The sequence below is a fragment of the Onychomys torridus genome, chromosome 1 (assembly GCF_903995425.1).
Source record: "Onychomys torridus chromosome 1, mOncTor1.1, whole genome shotgun sequence".
Lineage (NCBI taxonomy): Eukaryota > Metazoa > Chordata > Mammalia > Rodentia > Cricetidae > Onychomys > Onychomys torridus.
In genome coordinates, this window is record NC_050443.1 from 133,818,269 (window position 1) to 133,830,460 (window position 12,192).

The window sequence follows — 12,192 nt, forward strand, 5'->3', positions numbered from 1 at the left end:
CAACAGGACTTATTTGAGTGTAGGCATCCACAGGGGTAAAGCCCCTAATGATGGAGACAGTGTAGCATCAGGTGGTAGGCATGGTGGTTGGGAAAAGAAGCTTGGAGTTTGCATCTCAACCACAAAAGCACAAAGCAGTGAGGTGAGAGCAAATGGAAAAGGCATAAGGCTTTTTCCTTAAAAGTCCACCCTAGCAATGTATTTCCTCCCGTAAGGGAGTACATTCTCCCCAAACAGTTCCACCATCTGGGGAATAAGTGTTCAAATACCTGAGACTATGGGGAACATTTCTTGTTCAAATCTCTACACTGAGTGTTTGCATTTTAACTTCCTACTGAAATTCTTGCTTCCCTGTTGATGGGAATATCTAAAACCACATTCCAAATACTTGATGGACTGTCTGAAACCCCATTTCTTATACTCAGTTCCCTTAAAGAAAACAATATCCCCATAAGCATGTAATTCATACAGGCAGGAATGCCCTTGAGCTTCAGAATATGTGTGGGGGTATAGGTGTACATGCACATGTGTGTGTATGGAGGCGAGGGAGGGGGGTTACACACTTGTGGAGCCCAGAAAAGGACAACCTCCATTAATCTCTGATTTAATTCCTTCGAGTCAGGGTCTCTTAGTGAGCCTGGATCTCAGCATTTTTCTTCTAAACTGGTTGCCAACAAGTTCCAGTGATTCTATTATCTCCATCCCCACTCCAGGACATACAGATATGCTTGACTTCTAACATGGATACTGGGGATCTGAACTCGAGTCCTCATGCTTATGTAGGAAGTGTTAATTCTCAGATCCTGGGACAAATAGCTGAGGTGTCTGTTTAACTTATCAAAGCAAACCTGGTCACCAGGTTCTCCCAGCATCCCTCAGTACCCACCTGTTACAGGGTGTGGCTGGCATACTCCTGCTCTCTACCCTGAACTCTCCAGCCTAGAGGCTAGCCTACCCTTCCCCCAGGCTCTTCCCTATATAACCCAGCCATTTTGGTTACCTGCCCCTTTTTTGATTTTTGACCTCTTCACTGCTGCACCTGGTTCACCTATCTCCCTTTATCCTTCCTCTCCCTGCTTCTCACATGGCTCAGCGTCATATCCACTATGGGTTCTCCCAAATGTCTCTGCCTCTGGCTATACTCTTCTTTTTATCTACAATAACTTTCTCCTCCACCATGTAGGAACAGTCATGTCCTTTCTTTATATATATATATATATATATATATATATATATATATATATATATATATATATATATGTGTGTGTGTGTGTGTGTGTGTGTGTATGTATGTATGTATGTATGTATGTATATGTATATGCATATATGTATGTATATATATGTATATATATATTTGTTTGTTTGTTTATTTATTTATTTATTTTTAGTTTTCCTTAAGGAAACACTGTTGTCTACAACACAGTCCTCCCTGGCTCCAAGCACCAGAATCTTGACTTCAACGTTTAGATGCGCTCACATTTAGATGTCTAACATATACCTGGCTAGATTAGTTATTGTATTAGTCAGGGTTTCTCTAGTGGAACAGAACCAATGGGTTAGATTAGACAGACAGATAGATGATAGATAGATAGATAGATAGATAGATAGATAGATAGATAGATAGATAGATAGACAGATAGCTATAGATAGATAGACAGATAGATGACAGGTAGATTAATTTATTAAATCAGCTTTGAAACAGCAACAGTAAAAGCTGAGAAACTGGTAGTTACTCAGTCTTTGAATCTGTGTACTTTAGTAGTCAGAATAGTCCACTATGACAGTCTCTCAGAGGAGGGCCAATAGTCACTCAGTATACTAGGCTGGTTGCCTCAACAGTCCCCATGTGGCCCTGTAAACTGGGGAGGTTCCTGAATAGCCCCAAGTCCCTAGTCCATCATAGCAGACTGGAAATGCTGGTTCTGATAACAGTGAAAAAATCAGCAGCAGCAACAGGATAAATTAACTGAGAGTAACGAGGAAAGTCAAGGATCAAAAGGCAAGTTTATCTTCCTTCTGCCATGCCTCTTTAATCTGGACTGCTATCAGATGGTGCTATCCACAGCAGATTGGGTGGGTCTTCCTATATCAATCAAGACTATCAGAACACTTCTTCAGGGGAGGCTTTATACAGGAGCAATCCAAATTTGTGGAAAATTGACCTTAAACCAACCATAACCATAATCTTAAGCACAGAAACCTTGGGCTTGTCTTCCACTGGTATTAACAGCTGTACTTCCGTACCTGGGAATTCAAAAGCATCATTAGGCAGAGTTAAGGAGGTCTGTCTGAATCTGCTGACTGTGATTTACTTCTATGGGGCCCTGTAGCTGTCATTGCAGAGAATGCCATTGACTCAGGCTTCCATTTGTCAGTAATCCTGAGTATAAGTGTAAAATATTTATCTGCTTTGTTCTTGTGATTGAGTTATTAATGTTTCCAATCTTCTAACATGCATTGTCATCTAATATGGAAAACTACACAAATAAGCTTTCCTTTGATGGTACTCTGTGAAATACCTGTTAAGTCAATCCATTACCATGAAGCAGCTTATGCCACAGTAGGGTACCACAGTCAGACAGCAGGCAGATTCTAAATGGACTTGTCCATCTTTCAAAATCTTCCTCACCATGCCAAAATGTTCTAGTCATAACCCCCAATGCAGCACAGAATGAGCATCCCATGGCATTTGGAAGTGAGAAGGAGAGGGGTAATCTAACAATTTTAAGCCTAATTAGAGCTGCACAAGCATGTGCAATCCAGAAAGGAGTCACACCTGCTGAGTCCAATCTTGCAGACCTAGAGAGTACAGAAACTCAAAGTTCTCTTCTTCTCAAAAAATGTTCTTAAAGTACCTACAGCAGGGATGAAAGCATATTAATAATCTCTGTCTCTCTGTCTCTGTGTGTGTGTGTCTGTCTGTCCGTCTTTCTTTCTCTCTCTGTTCCCTTCTCTCTTTTCAAGGAAGAAGATGATAACATATGTAATTATGACACAACTCAGTGACCATTTCTTTGAAGTAGAGATACGATCATGTATGGCAAAATGACATTTCAATTAACAGCAGACCACACGTTGGATAATGGCCTCAAAAGATTATAATGGAATTGAAAAGCTCCTACGGCCTAATGACTGGACAGCTGCAATGATGCAGTAGTGCCATGCATTCATCTTCCATATGTTTGTGATGTTGCTGGTGCAGACAAACCTACTGAGCTTCCACAGACTGAGTGGTATTATAGTATATACACACAACAGTCCTCTATAATACACAGGACTTGATAATGACAATAAATGACTATATCCTGGTTTATGCAATTACTGATTTTTACTGCGTTTTAGTGTATATTCTTAGTTTTTAAAAGTTCACTGTGAAACAGCACACTGTGTCATACTGACAGAATCCTCATATAACTCATTTTACCAAGTTTCTTGATTACATCAAGAAATCACATCAAATGCTCAACATACACCATCCAAATTGTGTACCACTCAGAGATATTCACATACAGGCAAAATTGACCCATTTCTCTGTATTTATTTCTTCGTTAAGAGACACATGGTCAAATTTGCAAAGTTTGATCATTTCACAAAAGGCACAGAGGGAGTTGGTGGCCGCCTGGGGATAAGGAAGGTCTTTGCATTGTGCATTGCTCTGTCTTCTAAGCACCAAGAGGGAATCCCAATGCTTCACATTTTGTCTCCCTACAACAAAAAGTCAGAACAAGAAGGAAACTGAATGCAAGGCAGGAAAGGTGCCCAGCAGCATCAACCATGCTGGTACCCTGTTCTAATACTTGAGCATGGCACACCTGTGTGAAAATATATGTGGACAGAGGAGTATCAATAAAATGACTCCTAATAGCATTGTGCTATACTCATAGATAAGTGCCTTATTCAGCCAGTATTAGAGAAGCATCTTCCTGCAGCAGATGGGAATAGGTGCAGAGACCTACAGCCAGACATTACACACCAAAAGAGAGAGAGAGAGAGAGAGAGAGAGAGAGAGAGAGAGAGAGAGAGAGAGAGTGTCCTTGGAGCACACATCCCTAAATGGAATGTTTCCATCAAATACCTCCCCTCAGAGCTCAGAGGGCCCCTCAGAAGAAGAGGCAGACACAGTGTAAGAGCCAGAGGGGATAGAGGACACCAGGAGAACAAGGCCCTCTGAATCAGCTGAGCAAGGCTCATATGAACTCACAAAGACTAAAGCAGCATGCACAGGGTCTGCATGGGTCTGCACCAGGTCCTCTGCATATATATTATAGCATTCAGCTTAGTATTTTTATGGGACTCCTGAGTGTATGAACAAGTGGGTCTCTGATTCCTGTGCCTGCTTTGGGGCCTCTTTTCATTCTCTTGCCTTGTTCAGCCTTGATGTGATGGTTTTTGTTTTATCTTACTATATTTTATTTTATCTTATATGGTTGTTATGTCTTGGAAGCCTGTTATTTTCTAGTGATAAACAGAAAGGAAATGGATTTGGAGAGGAGGGAAGGGGAGTAACTGGAAGGAGAAGAGGAAAGGGAAGCTGTAATCAGAATATATTGCATGAGAAAAGAATATATTTTCAATAAAAGGTGGGGGATACACTTGTATTATCTAAGCCACTAGTCCATGGTATGTTGTAGCAGGCTGGGTTGGCAAACACAGAGTTCACCCTTTAGGTTGGGCATGCTTCGAAGGGCAATCTCATCTCTATTCCACTCAGTCAGCTGGGGTAGCTATAACCGACTGAGGCTTGATCACTTTTTCGTCTGCACCTGGGGACTCAAAGGCCTGGGACCCTCAGCATTCCCCTATGCAGAAGTGGGTTCTTCAGCATGGTAGCCTCAGCTGAACTTCTTATGTGTTGACTCAGTCCCCCAGATAAACATCCCAACAAGAAGAAAGCCAGGCAGAGGATATGGTCCCTGTGATGATATAGCCTTGGATGTCATGAGATGTTCTGCTGTACTCTAATTGTTAGCAAGGAACTGAAAGGCAGCCTACATTCAGGTATAGGGACTATTAGATACTGTCTCATGATTGGAGGCAAAATTTACAACAAAGTTTGCAGAGAATTTTCAGAAATATTTAAAACTATCATTATATGTGTATGTGTGTTAAGGTATCATTGTAGGTATGGATGTAGATAGAACTTAATAGGGGTTAACCAAGCAATCAGCCTACCATATAAAATATCCCTGACCTCTTTGTATGTATGTGAACATTTATCATATTACTCTCAATCAAAATATAAATATAATATAAAAATAAACATGAGGGGATTTAGACTTTTCTTATAGGTCGAATTCACTACAATCAGGACAGTTGTAATTAAGAATCTGGCATATGCTTATTATATTTAAAAATAGTTTATCATAAATTTGTTTTTGGTGCAAATGTGTTTATGTATATACAGGTGTGCAAACACATACATAAATACATGCATGCCTGTGAAAGCCATAGGTTGATGTTCAATGCTTTTCTCAATTGTTTACAGACAATTTGTTTTACAGACAAGTTCTCTCACTGGACCTGGAGTTGACAGTTCAGCTAGAATGAATGGCCAGCCAACCCACAGAAACTTCCTGTCTCTGCCCACCCACCCCCAATATAAAAACCAGTTTTATAAGTAGAGTACACACACACACACATACACACACACACACACACACACACGCACGCACGCACGCACGCACGCACGTGCGCATACACACACATATGCATGTGCATGTGTGATTTTAAAAGCACCATTCTATGTATATATAGTTTAGTCAATAGAAAGTGAAGAGTCTATAACTACTGTCAGTTCTGTATTTATTTTCAGGAAGTCATGTCCACTTGTCTCTCACTTTTGGATGCTTGCCTCCACCATGGAAACAATCCTGAATTGGTTTCCTAGAGGATGAGAAGCCATGTAGAGCAGAGCTGAGGGGTCTCAGCTGTGACCATCATACTGGCCTGTTCTTTCGCTTGCCAGGCTGATTTGCCAGCTGATCACAGATATATGAGCAAGCCCAGACTGGATAAGCATCAGAGCTCCCCATGGATCTCTGCGCCCCAAAGAAATAACACCTGATTAGTGCTCTAAGCCAGTGAATATTGAATTGATATGTTCCACAGCAACAATAAATGATACAAAGTTCTTGTTATATTATTTCCTAAGGTTTCTATATTTTCACAATTATTTAAGACAATCAAGGATAATAATGAATGAAAGTGGAACAAGAAGAAAAATTAAAGCCACGTTGATAAAAGTATCAAAAACTAAAGGGTCAAATACTTTGGTCTCTTATTTTGAATGCCATGAATAATAAAATTCTAAGGTTGTTTGCTAACTCTGTACTCAGTAAGAGGTTATACATCATGACCCAAATATCACTTTAAAAAAAAACAAAACAGGGGCTGGAGTGATAGCTTAGTGATTGGGAGCACTGGCTTCTCTTCCAGGGGATCCATGATCAATTTCCAGCACTCACACAGCTCACAACTGTCAGTAAGTCAAGTCCCAGGGGATCTGGTGGCCTCTTACTGCTTAGGTGAGCACCAGGCATGCATATGGTCCCCAGACATACATGCAGATAAAAATTAATTGTTAAGGGAGGGAATCAATATGACCCTTTCCTTTTGGAGCAATGCACATAAAGACAGTGGTGAGAAATCAGTGTCAGTAGGTCAAGGGCACTTGACAGTTCAGAACCAATAAATGTTCTTCAATCATATTTACACAGGACACATCCCTTTAAGAGAAAGTGATCTCCACAGCCATAATCTCTACTCATGTGAAAATCTCAAGGCTTTTGTGGAAGTTCCTATCCAGTACATATTTCTGCTGTCAGACTACTTCCGTCACCACATTTAAACCATGAAGAGCATTCACTGCTGATTTGACTATTATGGCAGGAAAATGACCTGTAACATTCTTTGGAGGAGCTTGGCACTTTGCATGTATTAGAGGAATACAACAGGAAAAATATGTTAGCAACAAAGTTTATGGAAAGTCATACAACTACACTTTACATTTCCTAGAATACAGAGACTGCCTGATTTGTGAGACGAAGGCAGGAGGATCTGTCAAGGCAGGAAAAATCTACATATTCTCATATTTTCAAGGGCAGTTGTCAACTTTTTTCTACCTACAAAATTTTGATGGCAAGTGACAAAATGAAAAGTGTTCCAAAATGTATTATTTGACCTTTTTTCCCCATAGCTGTAATGTTCAAAAGAACTTAATAGATGAGTACATGGGAACATATGTTTTACTAGGTATGAGGGGGCAGAAAAAAATTTGAGAGCAATCTGATTGAAATCGATGACAAAAGCCTAGATTTTTATGAGTGCTTTAAAAGAAGTGACCTTGGTTTCACATGAGGGGGGCTAAAATTGAATCTCTCAGAAGTAATGTGGAACATCTCTGTTTAATTTGCACCACACCCTAGTGCAAAGTGAGCATTCATCATGAGCATCTCTCATTGCTCATAATGGGAGAGGAAGAAGCCAGCTCTGGGCACAGAGCACTGTTTACACCAAGAGGATTCACTAGACTCACTGCCCTAGAGAACCTCAGACCTTCCCAGGTGATTTCCAGAGGAGGGGTGGGGAGAAATAAGAGATAATTAACCATTTCACTGCTAGCCAAAGAGAACCAGTCCATTCAAAGGCTTCTTTCGCCCAGTTCACTGGTCAGGTATTAAAGCACGCTCTTGCTTCCTGGCCTAGGATGGAATTTTATTCCTTAATCATATCCTCCTAGCCGCTTCACTGACTAGCTCCAGTGAGAGAGCAGCCCATTATTTACTAGAATTAAGGAGCTTGGGGAGCCCAGGTAGAGGGAGACAGAGGGCATTTTTATCATAGTAGCACTCTCCAGCATCAATACAGCTAAAGGTCAGCTGGCATTTCCATCAAAACCTCCCGATTTCCAGTCATTTATAACTTGGCTATAAAAATCACTCTTGGCTGCAATTCGGTAAATGGTGCCTCAGCTGAGCGGAAAATTGTCTACTCTCGGTGGCTGTTGGTTTGTTTTGGTTTGCCTTTTGTTTTTGTGATTTGAGAAAAACAGTTATTTGGAAGACGTCATTTAAACACTTCTGAAAGAGAAACACGAACAATTTAAAGCATTCATTTGTATTTTCACCTCCAGTGGCTTCAGCTCCACAGTGAAGGGTGTCCTGGTCCCACTTAGTTTAGGCATTTCCAAGAAGCCAAGATGAGAGGCCTTGTCCTTCAAAGGCGGTTAGCAGAAAGTGCTGTCTGTGAGGTTTGTATTGCAGGTGGGGATGGCCAACTGTGGAGTGCTGACCTCGAACCAATTTCCTCCAATTGAGGCTGAGCCCTTATGTTGCCTGGAGCCCTGTCTGTTTTAATTCCCACAAGGTTCTCTTGGCCATGTAGGGGTGAAAGCAGGAGGGTCCAATAAGAAACTTGCTGGTCCTCTGCATAAACCCAATCATTCCATCTCAGGGCTCCATGATTTCCCTGGGTCCTTGCACAAGACTGATTACCAGGCCTGGGTCTAGCACTAGGTTCCCCTCTCTCTTGCACTTGGTGGAAGCCTGGCAGTCCACAGAGATCGAAAATACCTGGAGGCTGAGAGTCAGAATAGTGTGAATGGAACCCAGCCCACCGCATAAGCCAGAGAAAGAAAAAGGTGCCAGGCAGAGGCTTACTGGTTCCAAAGAGCCGCTGACCTTCCTGATGGACATCCCTAGACCCCAGGAAAGGAAGTTCCAGGTTGGTTTCTGGACCAGCTCTCATTTGGAATCTGGAGATAGTTTTTCAGTTGTCTGACACTCCATGTGTATCTACTTCCAGTGTGTCTAGAAGAAAAGACCACTTTCATTTTACCGACAAAGGAAGCACAAGTAGAAAGGCCTATGAGGTTAGTAGAAAGGCCTATGAGGTTATGAAAAATAATAAATAGGCTCATGGTATCTCTGTTTGGGACTTTAGCCTGCCCTGTCTGGGACTAGAGCGAGGGACTGGTTGAAGAGGTAATACCTTTTAAGTATTCCCTGAGTTTTTATAAAGGAAAAGAGGATGTTCTCATTCTTTTTTCTTGGAGCAGAACACCAAAACCTGGGGCCACAGAGGCTGCAAGGCCAAGAGGACTTGGGTCTTCTCCATTGTATGTCTTTCCCCTACTTCCATCCCTGGAACCAGGAATGGAACAGCTCTGGAGCCTTGTATCTCTTGCAGGATGGATGGATTATCCTCCAGCTGTACTGAAACATTCTCACCTGGGCTGCCTATGGCTCACTAGACCAGTGGGTCCAAGGACAGAGAATGGGAAAGTGGTTGTTTCCGATACTGCTGAAGCTTGAACATTCAGCCTGGAGGGTAAGGACAAAGGATGAAGATCCAGCAGGATGGCCAGGGGGCAGTTCTCTGCAGTTGCTGTTTAGCATATATCCAAGGGCTCTACATTTGAACCAGCTCCTCAAGTATGCTATAAAAACATTTTTGCACATAATGGAGATTAGCAGACGTCAGTCTATGGGTATGCTGTCTTTTGAGTCTTTAGAGATTTTTACAACCTTGCTGTAGGTTCTTTGAAGCATGGAGGTGTGCTTCTTGCAAAACCACTATTAAGTGAAGGACTGGTGTACCCTGAGCCACCATTAGGATAAGCTCAGAGTACCCAGAGCATTATGATCACATGTGTAGTCTAATTTTATCTCATCTGTTTCCACTGCTGAGATCAACAATCTGTTTCACAGTTGCCCAGAAGACTGCAACCACCTTAGGTCACATTTGCAAAGACTTGAGTTGTTCTAGTTCCTTCTTTGCTTGGCTTGGTCTAGCTCCTATTTACACCCACTGTGCTCTCTCTTGCTCACCTGGGAAGTCTAATATTATTCTCAGGTTTTTATGGTTAGTTTTCTCTTTCTACATGTTATAATAAAATTTTATCCTATTAGTATATCAAAATTAATAATTAGTCATAACTGAAAAAATCCTTTGGAAGTTATACTTGCTTAAGACTCTTGTTGCTCTCGGGCCTGTTTCCAAATTCAAGACTTCATTAAGCCCATTTAGTTTGGGGCTGTTACTGACTTTTAATTGCTGTATTTCTTTCAACACAAGAATCCTTACTTTAAACTCATAAAAATCCCTTGTATAAAGCCCAAACTAGTTTCTTAATCTTTGTCAAATACAAAATCAAATTCCATTTGGATTAAATATTAAATTCATCATGAAATCCATTTAGAACTATTTGACATGTTCTGGTAACATTTGGTGGGGTTCCAAACCAGGGGAAAGTGACCGAGCTATAAGGAGTAAACACAGAATGCTGATTTAAAACAGGGTAATGTGAAGTTTAGATGGACAGCTGTGGAACCTGCATGGGACCAGACTAGGCCCTCTGCATTTGTGTAGCTTGGTCTGTTTGAGGGGTCCCTGGCAGTGGGATCAGGAGCTATCCCTGGTGCATGAGCTGGCATTCTGGAGCCTATTACCTATGGTGGGACACCTTGCTCAGCCTTGATGCAGTGGGGAGAAACTTGGTTCTGCCTCAACTGAATGCTGAATATTCCAGGCTTCACTGACTCCCCATGGGAGCCCCTACCCTTTGGAGGAGGGGTTGGAGGATGGGTGAGGGGGGAAGACTTGGGGGAGTAGTAGGAGGGATGAGAGGGGCATCTGTGGTTGGTATGAATAATGAACAAAAAAAAATCTTAAATAAAATAAATGTAAAGACCAAACCCAAACAAAAAAGAAGAGGGTAATAGTTAGGCCTCAGGACAGACACAGAAGCAGAGGTGGGCTAGAAGGCTGGATGTCTGGAAACAGGGATCATTCCAAACATGAAGGTGAGAGGAAAGCAGAGGACAGATAGGTAAGGAGGGACAGCAATCACAGCTGTGAACGTATGGCTAATCATGGAATCCAGACCAGGCCAGCGCAGTGCTAATGATGGCACAGAGCGGAAGCCCCTTACATCCCCTCAGTATTTAGCAGATTACAAAGCACTTTTCATGTCATATGAGATTTAATGCTTCTCACAATGGCAAGCCAAGTACTATCACTGCCTACTTAAATATAAAAAGAAATTGAAGTAGAAGTTTTCTCAGTTCATTTGGGTATAAGGCTGAAGGAGGTAAAGGCAGTTTGGGGGCCTAGGATGCTTTAATACTTAATCTAAATCCATGCTCTACACAAAACAGAGATTTACTGTTACTGCTGCCAGGAGGTTTTGTTCTGTTTGTTGGTATTTGCCTTTCTAATCAGGAACTGGATCACTGAGCTATATACCAAGCCCACACCACATTTTTGAACACAGCACAGGTGGGAAATGATGACAGCTCTCATCTGGAACCACTATGCTCAGAATTTCTGGGTTCCACCTTGCTCTCTGCAGCATCTGAGGTAGGAGATACAAGCTTTAACTATTTCTAGTTGTCATTTCTTGGACAGCCATTTATGGGCCTTCCATGAATCTGAACCCTGACAGTGTCCCAGATGCATTAAACCAGCAGTGGATTTGACAGTCCTAATTATTGTCATGCTATCTGCTAACCTGTGCAGTGCACAGACATCAGGAAATTTGTATGTCTGTAAATACAATACAGGGAACTTAGCTGCTGTGGCAGTCAGGAGCAGGAAAGGATATTGCTCTCTGGGCCCCATATGAAAAAAAAAGATGATATATAATGTTTGGTAAGATATTAATCTTCCTTGACACTTCTAGATAATCAACTGGAGTTATCCTTGGGAACAATCACTTTTCAAGGATAAAAGTGAATAAAACAAACAGGAATGGACTTATCCAATCCAACAGTATACCATGGTGAGATGCTGACTGGCTTGAGTTTATTGAAGGCCACTTGGTAATTAGACTTAAGCATTTCCTGACAATGCAGTGGTTGTATGATGTTTTATGTTCGATTTATCTCATCCACCCTGAGTCATCTCAGTGGAAGTGCCAAGGCTGTGTGTAGGACACCCATAACAGGTCAAAGCTATTATCCTCCAGATTCACATCATGAAGCATTTTCTGTATCTCCATGAGAACTGACATCATCTGCAAGTCTCTAGGCCAGCTGAGGCACACAGAGATGCTGTTTCTACCTGTGTAGAGATAGACGCAGGATGACTGATAAACCATGGAAAACAAGCCCCAAATGGGAACCTGGTACCAAGCAGGATAGCATAAGAGATATGCTCTTCAGTACTGAGTAATGACTCAAATTAACTGCAAGT